The 9,781-nt window shown below is 38.5% G+C and overlaps 1 non-coding gene across 1 annotated transcript; it reads right to left on the reverse strand.

The window, feature by feature from the left end:
* Positions 1-8,279: 8,279 nt before the first annotated feature.
* Positions 8,280-8,387, reverse strand: LOC148564532 (small nucleolar RNA R71). The gene has a single exon (XR_015885005.1). It is a non-coding gene; the product is annotated as a small nucleolar RNA R71 (small nucleolar RNA).
* Between the last annotated feature and the right edge of the window lie 1,394 nt (positions 8,388-9,781).

Below are 9,781 nucleotides of genomic sequence, written 5' to 3' on the forward strand. Positions count from 1 at the left end.
TCAGAATGGAGCATCTTATGTATATTCTATGATGGTCTGTCTGAATTGTCCAAGATGTCATTGGACCACTCTGCTGGTGGATCTCTTCATCTGAAGAAAATGCCTACAGAAGCCCAGGAACTCATTGAAATGGTTGCAATTAACCAGTTCATGTACACTTATGAAAGAAATTCTGTGAATAATGGGATGACTCAGAAGCAAAGAGTTCTTGAGATTGATACTCTGAATGCCATATTGGCTCAGAACAAAATATTGACTCAGCAAGTCAATATGATTTCTCAGAATCTAACTGGAATGCAGGCTGCATCCGGCAGTACTAAAGAAGCCTCCTCTGAAGGAGAAGATTATGATCCTAAGAATCTTGGAATGGAAGAAGTGAATTACATGGGAGAATCCTATGGAAACACTTATAATCTTTCATGGAGGAATCATCCTAATTTCTCATGGAAGGAACAGCAGAAGCCTAATCAAGGCTTCAATAATAATAATGGTGGGAGAAATAAGTTTGGCAATAGCAAGCCTTTTCCATCATCTTCTCAGTAACAGACAGAGAATTCTAAGCAGAGCCTCTCTGACTTAGCAACCATAGTATCTAATCTATCTAAGACCACTTTCAGTTTCATGACTGAAACAAGGTCCTCCATCAGAAATTTGGAGGCACGAGTGGGTCAGCTGAGTAAAAGAGTTATTGAAATCCCTCCTAGTACTCTCCCAATCAATACAAAAGAGAATCCAAAGAGAGAGTGCAAGGCCATCAACATATCCAAAGTGGCCGAACCTGGAGAGAGTAAAAAGGCAGTGATTTCCAGTGAGGAAGACCTTGCTGGACGTCCACTGACCAATAAGGAGTTCCCTATTGAGGAACCAAAGGAATCTGAGACTCATATAGAGACCATAGAGATCCCATGGAACTTAATGCTGCAGTTCATGAGCTCTAATGAAGATTCTTCCTCTGAAGAGGATGAAGATATTGCTGAAGAGTAAGTTGCTTGGTATCTAGGAGCAATCATGAAGCTGAATGCCAAGCTATTTGGTAATGAGACTTGGGAGGATGAACCTCCATTGCTCATCAAGGAACTGAATGCTTTGGTTCAGCAGAAATTACCTCAGAAGAAACTGGATCTTGGAAAGTTCTTAATACCTTGTACCATAGGCACCATGACCTTTAAGAAGGCTCTGTGTGACCTGGGGTCAGGTATAAAACTCATGCCACTCTCTGTAATGGAGAAACTAGGGATCTTTGAGGTACAAACTGCAAGAATCTCACTAGAGATGGCAGACAAATCAAAGAAACAGGCTTATGGACTTGTAGAGGATGTCTTAGTGAAGGTTGAAGGCCTTTACATCCCTGCTGACTTCATAATCCTAGACACTGGGAAGAATGAGGATGAATCCATCATCCTTGGAAGACCCTTCCTAGCCACAACAAAAGCTGTTATTGACGTGGACAGAGGAGAGTTAGTCTTGGAACTGAATGAGGATTACCTTGTGTTTAAGGCTCAAGGATCTTCCTCTGTAACCATGGAGAGGAAGCAAGAAAAGCTTATCTAAATACAGAGTCAAGCAGAGCCCCCACGTTCAAACTCTAAGTTTGGTGTTGGGAGGCCACCATCATGCTCTGAGTCTCTGTGAAGCTCTCTAAAAAGCTCACTGTCAAGCTATTGACATTAAAGAAGCGCTTATTGGGAGTCAACCCAATTTTATTTAATTATATTTAATTGTTTTCAATTGTTATTCTATGTTTTCTTTAGGTTGATGATCATGTGAAGTCATAAAAATAGCTGCAGAATTAAAGCAAAATAAAAAAATAGCATCAAAAATAGCACACCCTGGAGGACAGGCTTACTGGCATTTAAACGCCAGTAAAGATAGCAAAATGGGCGTTTAACGCCAAGTCTGGCAGCATTCTAGGCGTTAAACGCCAGAATTGGCAGACAGACTGGCGTTTAAATGCCAGAAAAGGGTGTCTGGGGTGTCTGATTGTTCAAGTTGGCGTTAAACGCCAGAAAGGTGCATCAGCCTGGCCTTTAACGCCAGGAAAGGTAGCAGAGATGGCGTTAAACGCCAGAAATGGCAAACAGAGGGCGTTTAAATGCCAGAAAGGTGTAGGGACCCAAATTTCTTGACACCTCAGGATCTATGGACCCTTAATAAACCCCGATTTTGTGGTTTATCTTGTGCTTATTTTGGGGAATTTTATCAATATTTCTCACACTTATTCGCAAGAAATGCATGGTTTTGTGTTCACTTCCCAATATTGCTCCATGATGGAAAACATGCTTATTTTGCCTTAAAATTGCCATATTTTAATCATCTTCTATTGCCATTCGATGCCGTGATGTATTTGTTAAGTAATTTCAGGAGTTATAGGGTAGGAATGACTTAGAAGAAAGGGAGAAAGCATGTACAAAAAGGGAGGAACATGAAGAATTGAGATCTTGGAAAAAGCAGCATCGGCGCGCCCGCACACTCCATGCGCACGCGTGGATGAGGTTGGCTAGAAGCGGCACGCAAGGATGACGCATCCGCGCACGCGTGGGAAGCTGTATGTGACCTCATTAAAGGAAATCATGCCTGGCGATTTCTGAGGCTCATGAGGCCCAATTCCAAGCTGTTTCTGCATGGAAAGACCCAAGGATGCTAGGGAGAAAGGGGGGATCAATCATTTTACACTAGGACATAATTTTTAGCTAGTTTTTGGTTCTTGGGTGATTCTAGAGAGAGAAACCCTTGTTCCTCTCTAGATCTAGTTTTAATTTGATCTTCCCTTGTTGATTTATGAATTGGATCTTGTTAATTGCTAGTTTTAATTGCTCAATTTGAATTCCTTGCTACAATTTTGCTTATATCTTGTGATAGTTTATGAATCCTTGTTACTTGTCATTTCATACCCATTTCATGAATGTTGTGATTCTTGACTTGTTGATGTTACATTGATGATTTCTATGTTTAGTCTTGTTGTTTTGATGATTGTATGTTGATAATTGTTAGTGGGTATTTGTAGATTCCAATTTAATTGCTATTTTGAACATGTCTTTTGTTAATGCTTACCATGTGTTCGATGAATTGTTTACTTTGATTATGGAGTAGTCTTCTTTACTCTTGGCCTAGGTCAAGGGAATTGGGTAAACTTGAGTCATTGGGTTTAATATATTTGATGATTTGGGAGCCCTTGGTGGTCAATTTGATACTCATTGACGCCAACCCACTACTAATCTAATTAGTAGGTAGGTTGGGACTTATGGGTTGATGTGATCAAAGCCATTTGACATACTTCAAGTCTAGGAGTAGATATCACGTACTTAAGACTTTGAGGGTAGACTTAATGAGCTTGGTTCCTTATAATTGTCAAGATATGGTTGTTAGACAAGGATGGTGATCCCAATTCCCATGCCTAGCCAAGAGTTGCTTTTATTATTCATATTTGAAAACCAACTTTCTCAATTAATTGCTTTAGTTATAGTTACTTGTTTGGTTTATAATAGAATTAAGTGGAATGTTACTTATTCATTGGAATTGCTCATGTTTTGCTTAGTTAATTGAATTAGTTTGTTGCAATTTAAGATTACTAGCTTGTTAAGATTCCCATTTATTTTCATGCTCATAACTGACAACCCCGGATTTCTAACTAATGTTGAAGCATATGTTTGCCCATTCCTTGTGAGACGACCCAAGGTTTGAATACCTCGGTTATTTCTATTGGGGTTGAACTTGTGACAACCAAATCCCTCTTCTAAATTTGACACCCGAAGATTGTTGTTGGTAGAGCTATACTTGCAACGCAATTTTATTGAAGAAAATCTTTACCAATACACCCTTGGGGACAATCATTCGTCAACCCCACATGATCCCCAACTACCCCAACTCTCTTTCTCTCTTCTTCACACCTTTCCATAATACTCTTCCCCAAATACCCTTGACCAATCACATCAACACCTATTCCCCAAACACCATTCACCTATCAAATCCTACCCTCTTCCCCATAAGCTCTTCACCACTCACATCCATCCACTATTCCCCAAAAACCCATCATCAAACTCCACCTACCTCACCATTCAAATTCAAAATATTTCCCTCCCAAACCCAACCCCATCATACACGACTTTCCTCTCTCTTACCCTATAAATACCCCTCCTTACCACCTTAAAATTCACACATCATAAACACTTAAACCCCTGATGAGCGGATAATTTATACGCTTTTTGACATTGTTTTTAGTATGTTTTTAGTAGGATCTAGTTACTTTTAGGGATGTTTTCATTAGTTTTTATGTTAAATTCACATTTCTGGACTTTACTATGAGTTTGTGTGTTTTTCTGTAATTTCAGGTATTTTCTGGCTGAAATTGAGGGACATGAGCAAAAATCAGATTCAGAGGTTGAAGAAGGACTGCTGATGCTGTTGGATTCTGACCTCCCTGCACTCAAAGTGGATTTTCTGGAGCTACAGAACTCGAAATGGCGCGCTTCCAATTGCGTTGGAAAGTAGACATCCAGGGCTTTCCAGCAATATATAATAGTCCATACTTTGGCCAAGAATTGACGACGTAAACTGGCGTTCAACGCCAGCTTTCTACCCAAATCTGGCGTCTAGCGCCAGAAAAGGAGCCAAAACCAGAGTTGAACGCCCAAACTGGCACTAAAGCTGGCGTTCAACTCCAAGGAGGACCTCTACACGTGTAACACTCAAAGCCCAGCCCAAGCACACACCAAGTGGGCCCCGGAAGTGGATTTATGCATCAATTACTTACTCATGTAAACCCTAGTGACTAGTTTATTATAAATAGGACCTCTTACTATTGTATTAGACGTCTTTTTGACCATCTTTGGATTACCTTATGATCCTTTGATCACGTTTTGGGGGCTGGCCATCTCGGCCATGCCTGGACCTTCACTTATGTATTTTCATACGGTAGAGTTTCTACACTCCATAGATTAAGGTGTGGAGCTCTGCTGTTCCTCAAAGATTAATGCAAAGTACTACTGTTTTCTATTCAATTCTTCTTATTTCGCTTCTAAGATATCCATTCGCACCCAAGAACGTGATGAAGGTGATGATTATGTGTGACGCTCATCATCCTTCCCCCTTATGAACGCGTGCCTGACAAACACTTCTGTTCTACATGAATTAAGTTAGAATGAGTATCTCTTAGATCTCCTAACCAGAATCTTCGTGGCGTAAGCTAGAATGATGGCGGCATTCAAGAGAATCCGGAAAGTCTAAACCTTGTCTGTGGTATTCCGAGTAGGATTCAATGATTGAATGACTGTGACGAGCTTCAAACTCGCGATTGTTGGGCGTTAGTGACAGACGCAAAAGGAGGGTGAATCCTATTCCAGCATGATCGGGAACCGACAGATGAATAGCCGTGCCGTGACAGGGTGCGTGAGCATATTATTCACTGAGAGGAGGGGATGTAGCCACTGACAACGGTGATGCCCTTGCATAAAGCCAGCCATGGAAAGGAGTAAGACAGATTGGATGAAGATAGCAGGAAAGCAGAGGTTCAGAGGAACGAAAAGCATCTCCATTCGCTTATCTGAAATTCCTACCAATGATTTACATAAGTATCTCTATCTCTATTTTATTATATCATATTCGAAAACACCATTATCACTTTATATCTGCCTGACTGAGATTTACAAGGTGACCATAGCTTGCTTCATACCAACAATCTCCGTGGGATTCGACCCTTACTCACGTAAGGTATTACTTGGACGACCCAGTGCACTTGCTGGTTAGTTGTATCGAAGTTGTGACAATTATGAATTAAGATCAAAGCACCAAGCTTTGGAGCCATTACCAGGGATTGTTCGAGCCTGGACATCACAATTTCGTGCACCAAGTTTTTAGCGCCGTTGCCGGGGATTGTTTGTGTATGGACAACTGACGGTTCATCTTGTTGCTCAGATTGGGTAACTTTCTTTTCGTTTTCTTTTCAAAAATCTTTCAAAAATATTTTCAAAAAAATTTTTCTTTTGTTTTCGAAAAAAAAAATAATAAAAATGTTTTCAAAAATTTATTCAAAATTTTTAAGAATGAATTCTAGTGTTTCATGACGCATGAGAAGCCTGGCTGGCTGTAAAGCCATGTCTAAATTCTTTTGGACTGAGGCTTGCAATTTGTTATCAAAGAGCAATATACTCTCGTGTTAAAGACTAAAGCTTGGCTGGCCATTGGCCATGTCTAGTGTTTTGGACTGGAGCTTTCATTGAAAGCTTGGCTGGCTAGTGAGCCATGTCTAATTCCTGGACTGAAGCTTTAGACTAACATGGCAAGATTCCTGGAATTCATATTAAAAATTTTGGAATCCTTATTTTTTTTTCTTTTTCATACTATTTTCGAAAAAAATCCAAAAAAATTAGAAAATCATAAAAATCAAAAATATTTTCTGTTTCTTGTTTGAGTCTTGAGTCATATCATAAGTTTGGTGTCACTTGCATATGCATCTAGCATTTTTCGGAAATTTCATGCATTCATAGTGTTCTTCATGATCTTCAAGTTGTTCTTGGTAAGTCTTCTTGTTTGATCTTGATGATTTTTTGTTTTGTGTCTTTTCATGTTTATCATATGCATTCTTGAATTCTTAGTGCGTAAGCATTAAAGAATTCTAAGTTTGGTGTCTTGCATGTTTTCTTTGCATTAAAAATTTTTCAAAATTGTGTCTTGATGTTCATCATGACATTCATAGTGTTCTTGGTGTTCATCTTGACATTCATAGCATTCTTGCATGCATTCATTGATTTGATCTAAAAATTTCATGCATTGCATATTTTTCATGTTTTTCATAAAAATTTCAAAAATAAAAAAAAAATATCTTTCCCTTTTTCTCTCATCAAATTCGAAAATTTGAGTTGACTTTTTCAAAAATTTTTAAAATCAAGTTGTTTCTTATGAGTCAAATCAAATTTTCAATTTGAAAATCTTATCTTTTTCAAAATCTTTTTCAAAAATCAAATCTTTTTCAAAATTCTTAGTTATTTTCGAAAATTCCAAAAATATTTCTCAAAAATCTTTTTCTTATTTTTATATATAAAATTTTCGAAAATAACTAATCAATTAATGTTTTGATTCAAAAATTTCAAGTTTGTTACTTACTTGTTAAGAAAGATTCAAACTTTGAGTTCTAGAATCATATCTTGTGATTTCTTATGAATCAAGTCATTAATTGTGATTTTAAAAATCAAATCTTTTTCAAAACTAATTTTATCATATCTTTTCAAAAATATCTTCTTATCTTATCTTTTTCAAAAATATCTTTTCAAAATATCTTTTCTAACCTCCTAACTTCTTATCTTTTCAAAATTTGTTTCAACTAACTAACTAACTTTTTGTTTGTTTCTTAACTTTTTCAAAACCACCTAACTAACTCTCTCTCTCTCATTTTCGAAAATATCTCTCCCCTTTTTCAAAATTTCCTTTTAATTTATTAATTATTTTAAGTTTTAAAACTTAATTTTCGAAAATTACTAACAATTTTTCAAAAACCATTTTCAAAAATCACTAACCCCTTTTCAAAAATAATTTTCGAAAATTCCCTCCTTCTCTCTCATCCTATTCTATTTATTCATTCATATCCTAACATCTCATTTCACCTCTCTTCCATCCTCACAGATGTGTTTCTTCCTTTACATCACATTCTTTGTCTCCCCCTCTTTTCTTCCACTCACAAAGGGATCCCTATACTGTGGTATAAAGGATCTCTATTATTATTATTATTTTTCTGTGCCTTCTTCTTTGTCATATGAGCAGGAGCAAGGATAAGAACATTCTTGTGGAAAGCAGATCCAGAACCTGAAAGGACTCTGAAGAGAAAATTAAGAGAAGCCAAAATACAACAATCCAGAGATAACCTTTCAGAAATTTTCGAACAGGAAAAGGAGATGGCAGCCGAAAATAATAATAATGAAAGGAGGATGCTTGGTGACTTTACTGCACCTAATTCCAATTTACATGGAAGAAGCATCTCCATTCCTGCCATTGGAGCAAACAACTTTGAGCTGAAACCTCAATTAGTTTCTCTGATGCAGCAGAACTGCAAGTTTCATGGACTTCCATCTGAAGATCCTTTTCAGTTCTTAACTGAATTCTTGCAGATATGTGATACTGTTAAGACTAATGGAGTAGATCCTGAAGTCTACAGGCTCATGCTTTTCCCTTTTGCTGTAAGAGACAGAGCTAGATTATGGTTGGATTCTCAACCCAAAGACAGCCTGAACTCTTGGGATAAGCTGGTCACGGCTTTCTTAGCCAAGTACTTTCCTCCTCAAAAGTTGAGCAAGCTTAGAGCTGATGTTCAAACCTTCAGATAGAAAGAAGGTGAATCCCTCTATGAAGCTTGGGAAAGATACAAACAGTTGACCAAAAAGTGTCCTTCTGACATGCTTTCAGAATGGACCATCCTGGATATATTCTATAATGGTTTATCTGAGCTATCAAAGATGTCACTGGACACTTCTGCAGGTGGATCCATTCACCTAAAGAAAACGCCTGCAGAAGCTCAAGAACTCATTGACATGGTTGCTAATAACCAGTTCATGTACACTTCTGAAAGGAATCCTGTGAGTAATGGGACGCCTATGAAGAAGGGAGTTCTTGAAGTTGATACTCTGAATGCCATATTGGCTCAGAATAAAATATTGACTCAGCAAGTCAATATGATTTCTCAGAGTCTGCATGGAATGTAAGCTGCATCCAACAGTACTCAAGAGGCATCTTCTGAAGAAGAAGCTTATGATCCTGAGAACCTTGCAATGGCAGAGGTGAACTACTTAGGTGAACCTTATGGAAACACCTATAACTCAACATGGAGAAATCATCCAAATTTCTCATGGAAGGATCAAAAGCCCTAACAAGGCTTTAATAATGGTGGAAGAAACAGGTTTAGCAATAGCAAGCCTTTTCCATCATCCACTCAGCAACAGACAGAGAACTCTGAACAAAATGCTTCTAATTTAGCAAATCTAGTCTCTGATCTATCTAAGGCCACTGTAAGTTTCATGAATGAAACAAGGTCTTCCATTAGAAATTTGGAAGCACAAGTGGGCCAGCTGAGTAAAAGGATCACTGAAATCCCTCCTAGTACTCTCCCAAGCAATACAGAAGAGAATCCAAAAGGAGAATGCAAGGCCATTGACATAAGCGCCATGGCCGAACCTGTGAGGAAAGGAGAGGACGTGAATCCCAAGGAGGAAGACCTCCTGGGACGTCCAGTGATCAATAAGGAGCTTCCCTCTGGGGAACCAAAGGACTCTGAGGCCCATCTAGAGACCATAGAGATTCCATTGACCCTCCTTATGCCCTTCATGAGCTCTGATGAGTATTCCTCTTCTGAAGAGAATGAGGATGTTACTGAAGAGCAAACTGCCAAGTTTCTTGGTGCAATCATGAAGCTGAATGCCAAATTATTTGGCATTGATACTTGGGAAGTTGAACCTCCCTTGTTCATCAATGAACTAAGTAATCTGGATCAACTGACATTGCCTCAGAAGAGACAGGATCCTGGAAAGTTCATAATACCCTGTACAATAGGCACCATGATCTTTAAGGCTCTGTGTGACCTTGGTTCAGGAATAAACCTCATGCCTCTCTCTGTAATAGAGAAACTGGGAATCTATGGGGTGCAAGCTGCTAAAATCTCACTAGAGATGGCAGACAGCTCAAGAAAACAGGCTTATGGACAAGTAGAAGATGTATTAGTAAAGGTTGAGGGCCTTTACATACCTACTGATTTCATAGTTCTGGATACTGGAAAGGAAGAGGATGAATCCATCATCCTAGG

The sequence above is a fragment of the Arachis ipaensis genome, chromosome B5 (assembly GCF_059453495.1).
Source record: "Arachis ipaensis isolate K30076 ecotype BB chromosome B5, ASM5945349v1, whole genome shotgun sequence".
In the NCBI taxonomy this organism is placed as follows: Eukaryota; Viridiplantae; Streptophyta; class Magnoliopsida; order Fabales; family Fabaceae; genus Arachis; species Arachis ipaensis.